This window comes from Dermacentor silvarum, chromosome 10 (genome assembly GCF_013339745.2).
Source record: "Dermacentor silvarum isolate Dsil-2018 chromosome 10, BIME_Dsil_1.4, whole genome shotgun sequence".
NCBI lineage: Eukaryota > Metazoa > Arthropoda > Arachnida > Ixodida > Ixodidae > Dermacentor > Dermacentor silvarum.
In genome coordinates, this window is record NC_051163.1 from 108,821,268 (window position 1) to 108,830,038 (window position 8,771).

The following is an 8,771-nucleotide window of genomic DNA, read 5'->3' on the forward strand; positions in this document are numbered from 1 at the left end:
GTACACACTTTGTGTAGCCATGTCCGCTCTAGGCTCTTTGGCTGGCAAGCCCAATCAAATGCAGCGGCAGGAAGTCGGACGCCACCGCGGCCAGATTGGTCCACGCTGAGAGCCTTCATTCGCTGCTTCCGGTGAGCAGTTGACCGCCTGCGAACATATCTAGCCCGGCTTGATCGACGGCGAACAGCCGCCGGCCGCCGGGCGGGCGCCGCGCACGGCCGTTCGCCAGTTTTATTGCGATAGCATTATATGGACACTTCAAGCGGATTTCTGCCGTCGGCGTCGCCGTCGTTGTCGCCGTCGCCGTCAGGTTCCCTATAGATAAAATCCTCATCGCGCGCCGTATGCCCGAGCGGAAGCGTGCGGGGACGCGCGCTATCACGGAGAGCGAACGCACTCATCTCCCACGCGCAAGCAAGGAAGCAGGAAGCCAGCGCCGGAGGGAGCGGGGGGGGGGGGGGGGGGGGGGGGGAGGGGGGGGGGGACTCTGCCAACAACTGCGCTCGTCGCTCGTCCGCACCGTCTCTTATCTCCACGCGGCTCTGACCTTTATGCGCCGTGCATTCGCCGCTCAGTTTCGTTGCTATCGTTGAAGCGATAGACCGCACGTACCTTCGCCCGCGGCGGCGTATGCTTGCTGCCAGCGTTTTCACAGTCGTTGTCTGCAGTCATTCAGTGTGATCTATTCGTGTTGTTTGTGCGCGCTCACCACCACGCTTGTTCATTCAGTTAGTAATAGTCGGGCCACATTTTCCAACCCACGCTACACATGCAATGCTGCCCGGATCGGCAGTGCAGCGCTACAGGTGTGTCCCTTCGCACGCGCTGCCCACGGGAAGCGCTTCTCATCAACACCACCGTTTCACAAGCGCCTTCTCGTGGTCATCGAGTCTCGCTTCATGTCGGTCTACTTACGGCGCAGCACACCTGCTTACTTAATCAGCTCACGTTTACTACAATTCACATTGCTACCAAAGCTGCTCACCTTACTTCGTATGACATTGCTGTGTTGCTATCGCATTCATTTCTTCGCCCTTAGGGCGAAACTGTGACATTTTTCGCTAGAACGCTCCGTGTGGGTCGGTCTTTATCGTATAGTATAGACTCAGGATGGTATCGCTTTTGGTGTAGAATATTTTTTAGTAGCATTAAAAAGGTGTAATAGCGTTCAAGGCAAAATACTTATATTATTAACAGCACGAGTAAATTTACATGGTTATTACTTACACTGAAGAAGAAGTAGATCAAGCTTGCTGAGATTCCCACTGAGTTTCCGAAGCGCATTCGAAGGTACTGGATGTCAACAAGGGCAAAAAGAAACATTGTAAATATGTATATGTGTGAAAGCTTTTGACTATTTAGATAGCACTTTGCTTCGCCGAATGGCACCGGGGCGTACACAAACTGCCGGCGACAACTCCCACAAATATTAAATGTGTTAAAAGCCATAAATTGCAATAGAAGTTGTTGGAACAAGGCTAATGTATCGCTGCTATAAACGTGACAGCATTACTTGTGTAGACCAGCAGGCAAAAGACAAAAGCGAAAAAAATAACCTGGGCCCGAATTCACAAAGCTCTTCGTTCTTAAGTGGTCTTTACCATTGACCAGCGGCCTTTTCTAATAGTATGTCCAGCATAAACACTGGCTAGGATTTGCTCTTACGAACAGTTCTATCGTACGAAAATTTTGTGAATACGGGCCCTTGTTTTTTCCTTATTAACCCAAACACCTTACCTAATACCAACTGCAAGGACGGGAGCTGTAATTGACCACGTATTTCCAAGCGGTACATACAGGGACGTACGCTGTTGTCCTAAAATTGTAGGAAAATAATTTTGCGCTTACAACTGCTTTGTTCATACTATGATTTTGAAAGTTGATCGCGCTTGATGATCCATAGCGTTCATCGTATATCACTTGGCACAGTTACATGAGTGGTCTTCAATGCAAGAAACTGCAAGGTCGCCTTCGTCTATGGGGAAGCTAGCTGCTGCCGAAGGGGGCACTAGCAGAACCTTGCGTCACCGACTATCACCACTTGCGCAAAGAAGTTGCGCGACGGTAGCTGCGTGTTCAAGATGAGCGGTCAACCTGCGGGCCACACATGGCTAGCCTCCCGCCACGGCTGCTTTCCAAAGCTGGCGACAGGCGACACAAGTTTATGCTACAGCTGCCTACGCAGCAGCTAGCCTCCCCCTAGACGAAGAAAACGTCGCATTTTATAGCGAAGCTCTATATGGCTAGTTTTAAGTGGATCGATGTCTACAGACCAAAAACAATGGGCCGATCCCGAAGATCGTGCAATACCAGGCCGACCCGCGGTGGAGATGAAGCAGGCTTCAAGCAATCTGCCAACTTGCAACAGTAAGTTTAATATCCTGGGTCCAAATACAGCCCATATCAGATATTAAGCTGATAAGAACAGATACTACACTTTCACCATGATGGGCCATGTTACGTTCGCACCATACAAGTGTACGCCATCCCACGTATTCAAACTAGTGCCTACCAATCTGAGTGTCTTCTGTCTCCTGACGTCATGCTCTACGTAGGCTCCTTTCCTCACTTCTGCTCCGACTGTGAAATGGGTACGCCGCGTGTTGTACGGTCCGAAGAATAGCGTGCCTACCAAGAACGACGGCGTGAACAGAAACGGGAATGGGCGCGGCGGCGGCGGAAGGAGACCACCGACGATGAGGGGGTCGCGGACGCCAAGCGTAATGGTGGATCCACACGACGGACGGCTCCGCGACAATCTGTTGCGCGGACGGTTATTCCGCCGCCCGTCCGGCAGCAAAACGCATCTACACGACGGACGGAGCGAACAGACGACCGCGCCGGATAAATAAACATGGCGGCACCGCCCGAAGCTGCTGCCGTCTGCCTCAAACCTATCAAGTCGTTGACTGTGTGGCCAGTTTTTCAAACTGACGCTTGTGTTTGCTTTAAATTTGTGTCCAGAAGCTTGGACCACTAAGTATTCGTGACGATTGGGCACCGTTTCCGAGAGCCATGCTCAAGTTCTTAGCGTGTAGGCTTAGAGTGGCTATATTGGCTTAACATGGCCTCGAAGACGTGGCGGCGGCTCATAGGCTGTAAGTGGCGCTTGTTGCAATACTCATAGAGCATCGTAGACTAAATCCGCAGCATTCGACTGCTAGAATCCGGATGCGAGAACCAGATTGGCCTTTTCCGTCCGCGGGGGTCGCGAACGACGCGCGGACGGCATGAATCCGTGACGCGTAGTCGCGTGATGCACCATCTGTCGCGGAAAAAACGGAGAAATTCGAACCATCCATGTAGCCCCGAAACCGCCAGCTTAGAACGTTTCACCGGAGCAACCGTCAATCACCAGATACACAGCTTCGCTGGTCATCCACGTTCACAAAGTGGAATGGCACTGAATTTTAACAGCAGAGCTGTTTAAGCCCGCCGTTAGTCCGTAATTCGCGAACAGAAAATGTGGGCCGATACTGGAGGTAGTACAGAAAGGGTCCAAGCGCAATGGAACATACCCCTGTGAACTAGCGAAGCTGAGCCTGGCTAAATATAGCTAAGCACGGTTGGGAACACTTGAGCTTAGTCAGTCATCGATAGCCAATCAATAACTAATTGATAATCAATCAGTAATCAATAAATTCCGTAAAATGCTGGGGATGAATTCGTAGTGCTTAGCCTAGCACAAATACGTGGCAAATGCGTTGCGGTAGCCAATCGCTATCCAAGCAATAGCTAATTAATTATCGACAAATAATCAATAAATTCCTGGAAATGCTAGGGGTGACTTGTTAGTGCTTAGCCTAGCCCAAATACGTGGCCGATACCTTGCGATAGCCAATCGATAGCCAATCAATAACTAATCGATAATCGATCAATAATAAATAAATTCCGGAAAATGTTGGGAATGAATTGGTAGTGGTTTGCCTTGCCCAAAAGTCAAGGAATAGCTAGGTGCCCATCAGCTCCGCTATCTCTAGCATAGCGCCTCCAGTGCAAGCTACGCCAATTTTTTCCCGGAAAGCTATTCAAGTATTCGTTCGAAGTTTTACATGAAACAAACTGTGCCATATTACGCAATCTTACCGCTAAAAATTCAGCATGAGCAAGAGCAGCAGTAAGAGCTCTATATGTGTTTTACAATTTTGAAGAAATCGCGCGTACCTGTAGAAAAATGAAAATGGGGAACTTTGCTCTACTATTTCAGCCTTCACCGTCGCCTCCTCGTTACCAAATACAGTAAATTAACCACTGATCACTAACGTTTCCCTGAGCCTTCGGAATCTAGTTACAATGTAGAAACATATACGGGGCAACCATTTTTAAGTTTTAAGGAATTTGTTTTAAATCGCCGGTGACAGATAGTGATTTTTTTTTGTCCTGGAGCTGGACTATTCGAAGAGGCGGACATTACTAGTCTGAGAAGCCGAAACATTTATTTAACTAACCTAAGAAATTACCAATTACCTTCCTAATTGATTCGCTTACGGCACATATTGCAATTTACGAATTGTAGCCGGTGAGTTTGTAAGACGTATCCACTTGAATCGAATTTCTAGGATGACACCAATTTCGCGATATTATTTCCCAAAATGTGTGACGAAATACACGGCTTTCTAGTTACTTCTCAGCTTAAAAGCATAAAACGAGCCTTTGTTAAAAAGTAAGCTGGAAAAGTAAGTGCATTTAGCTAGTTTGATGGATGTATTTAATTCAGATCTTTTGTTAATTAGTTATATATCTGTCCTGACTGTTCGTGCAAGAGATTGTCTCTCCGAAAAAACCCGCTTAAGAACTGTATATGTTATCCGCAAAAGACGATTTTTTTAAATGTTTAAAAGACAAATGATCACACTTGATAAATCATGACATTAAGCCATAGTAATATGTAATGTTGGAGTTTGCCATTCCGAAGCTTCATATCGGCGGCGGGAGACGCAGTAGTCAGAACATTGTAACTTGTGGATCTTAGTGTCCTCTACGCGTATTAACTGCACCAAAGCTTCTGCACTCCGCTTCCTTGGAATGCCCATTGTCTACGCCAAGATTCGATCCCTCAGCTTCGTGTACAGCAGCAGAATGATACGGTTAATCGGGTCGCTCGCCCACGAGCCACGTTGCAACGAAGATACGCCAGAATTTCATGATGTTAAAGTTGAAAGCCCTGAAAGGACACTTTTTTTTTGTGGTATAGAATGTTGCGAGACTTCTTTATTTGATGTAGACGCATATCGCATAAGTAATCTGAAATGAACCCCTGGGCAAGTGATCGCGACTACGTGTATCGATACTCAAACTCCCTTCAATATATTCCCGGTAATATTTTTTAATTTCCCCATATTTACGAAAGGGTAACAATCGCGCTGGTGAACCCTAAAACTGGTGCAACAGCCCGTCGGTTTTCAGGGTTGGTCATCTTTCCGGAGATCTGTGGGCAATATTCATGGAAGCGAATGTACAGGTTTATGTTTTAGTCCACTGTGATGCCGCGCCTTGCGTTTTGTTAACGAAATGCCTAATTCTCATCCAATCATTACAAAACATACGGTGGCAGCACCGTCGCCCTTGGTCGTACACATGACTCGGAAAGCGCCAAATTGTGCTGCTTAGCTCAACGGTCTGCGAGCTGGCTTTAACCCCCGACATCTTTTCCTTTGTGTGAGGTATTATCAGGAAGCATTGGTTGGCGAAGCTGTTATTTTTACAAGACATCGTAGCTTGTCCGCTCAAACTTCCGGCGACATTTCTTTCAGACAGACAATGAAAATGGCGCTACCGTCGAGGGGGTTGTTGGAAAAGCAAGAGCTGACCTGTCCGGCAAGGTTCCCAGTACCGACTAATTATACCCGTCGGGAAAAATTGCCGAGTTCAGTTTATTGAGCTTGCCAGTCTGTGAGATGTTCAATACTATTCAACAACGCGTCATTTCTTAACTGTCGGCGTACCAACTTAAATCAAATGGAATAAAGCTGTCTAAGAGGGAGATTCTGAAGAAATTCAAAAGGTGTCGTCTAATGTGGTGATGTAAGCAATTTCCAAATTGCCGTTGTAGCCTTTAAAAGCGTGCCTTTGAGGAATGGGCTTTCCCGGAATGCAGAGAGCCGACGCACAAAGCTCATAGAACTCCCAAACTTGCAGAAGGTGTCGCTCTTTACTGCTGACCAAATTCCAATAGCTCAATTCCAATTCCACATGTGGGAGCGCGCCACAGTCTGCTTAGAAGATGCGAAGGCAACGGCACACTGTAAGCTAAAAATACGCATCGCGAAACTAACGGACGAGCAGAGCGCTACGCAGAGCAACTTGCATGACAGAATAGTACCAGTTCTGTACTCCCTCCAAGGAAACGCTGGGCACTGCGAAGACGTGGACTATACACAGACATCTCCTAGATCCGCCCAGAGCAAGAGAGAAGCAAGCACACGATGAGCCGAGTACTACACAACTTCGGAGGCACGACGATCAGCTATGTGTGCCTTCCAAAGCAGATATATTGGACAGCCGATACTTGGTGCAAAGCCAGCGGCTGACTACGCCGGACTGGAAACAGCGAGCTCGACCGGGACATAACGCGTTCCGAGCTAACACGAGCGCATCGCAAGACTCCCTCGAAACACCACTCCTGGCCTGGACGGAATCACCAATAAGTTGCTACGGTAACCTGGACGATTAAACCGTGCAGGCAATACTGGAACTCTTAAATGCACACTGGAGCACAGGGACCTTACCCCCGGAATTCAAGCATGCGGAGATTACACTGATACCAAAGCCAGGAAAAAACGCCCTGCCTGGAGAACCTAAGACCCATTTCGCTTACGTCTTGCCTCGGTAAAGTGATGGAACGTGTTATCTTAGACAGGCTACAGACGCATCTCGACGAACGTCAACTGATGCCGAACACGATGTTTGGTTTTCGGCCCAACTTGTCCACGCAAGACGTGCTTCTGCAGCTCAAAGAGGAAGTCTGACTGCCGCAACGCCGTGCTGCCCAAAAGCAATTCTCGCACTAGACCTAAAGGAGCCTTTGACAACGTGGGGCACGAAGCCATACTATCCAATCTCAGTGACACGAATTGCGGCCGAACGAACGTACAGCTACGTGAGGGCTTTTCTCACTGATCGCACAGCCACAATAGGGCTTGGAAATGTGAGGCCACAGCGAATAGACACACCATAACAGAGGAATGTCACACAGAGCATGCTGTCACCGACACTTTCAATGTGGCAATGATGAAACTCCCAGCCCAACTCAAGAAAATACCGGGGATCAGACATGCCTTGTAGGCAGACGACATCACGATATGGACGGTCGGAGGGTTCATAGGAGAACAACAAGAGGCATTACAGGAGGCAGTAGACGTCGTAGCAGTTATGCGGAGACATGCAGACTGCAATGCGCGCCGGAGAAGTCGGAGCTCCTCATAATCTAGAAGCGTCACGAGGACGATCAACAGCCCGGCACCAACCATCCACCTGCGCATAGGTCCTAGAGAGATTACCAAGGAGACAGACTTCGGATCCTCGGCTTACACTTACAAAAGGACGGGGCGGAGGATACGCCATACAGAAGCTACAACACACGACCACGCAGATCTTGCGCATGATTCAACGAATTACTAGCAGGAAGAGGGGACTCAAGGAACATGACCTTATTCGATTAGTGCAGGCTCTGATTGTGAGCCGCATTGTGTACTCGGCACCATATTTAAATTTAAGGAACGCGGAGGTGGAGGTACTTGACCGGCTGATACGCAAGGCGTATAAGCAAGCGCTCGGACTCCCACCCGGAACGGCTACTTTTCGCCTCGAGGAGACAGGGGTGTACAACAACGCACGGGAAATCATAGAGGTCCACCTGTAAGCCAGAAGGAAGACTACTACGCACAATAGCGGGACGCTGCGTCTTGGAACGTCTTGGATATTCCGTACGGAAGACCAGCGCACTGACCAAATCCCAACACGAATACAAGAAACTATGTACGTCTCACCGATTCCCAGGAACATGCACCCAAACTTCCACATCGGACGGAGACAAGCCCGAGCGCAGGCGCTCGCGGGAAAGTATGGAAACCACCCCAATGTCTTGTAAGTAGACGCGGCCAGCACCGCAATAAGCACCGCATTCGTAACCAGCATAGTCGACAATCACGGGACCGAAATAAATGCATCGTCGGTTTCCAGAGTGAGCGCTGCGGAGGCAGAGGAACTAGCGATAGCGTTAGCCATCACAACGAGACCGCAGTGGGATTGCGTCATAGTTCTGACGGACTCTCAGACGGCATGCAGAAATTACTCCAGGGCCAAAATTTCCAGGGCTGCATATACCATTCTGAATGGAGCGCACCAGCTGCCACCATACATACAAATCGTGTGGACTCCGGGGCATGAGTCCTTACGCGGCAATCAGCAGGCACACGCCTACGCCCGAGCGCATGCACACCGGGAGCCGCGAGATGAGCGCGCCGAGCAGTTCCAACCAGAGCCCATACCATTAACCCACACTCACATCCTACAACACTATCGGCTTTCACGAAGAACACTACCCCCACCTCATAATTCTCTCACGCGAGAGGAGGCCGTAATATGGCGAAAACTCCAAACAAACACATATCCACATTTGAGTCTTTACCCCGCCATACACCCCTGCGCTGTATTCCTATAAATGTCCACACTGTGATCAATGTGCAACACTTTACCACATGGTATGGGCTTGCGCAAACACACACAGCTAACACCCATAACACACCCCACACACGGTAATGGGAGGCAGC

The 8,771-nt window shown here is 49.0% G+C and overlaps 1 pseudogene; it reads right to left on the reverse strand.

Annotated features, from left to right (window-relative positions):
* Nucleotides 1–2,276: 2,276 nt before the first annotated feature.
* Nucleotides 2,277–2,456, reverse strand: LOC119432069 (U2 spliceosomal RNA; annotated as a pseudogene).
* Nucleotides 2,457–8,771: the final 6,315 nt, after the last annotated feature.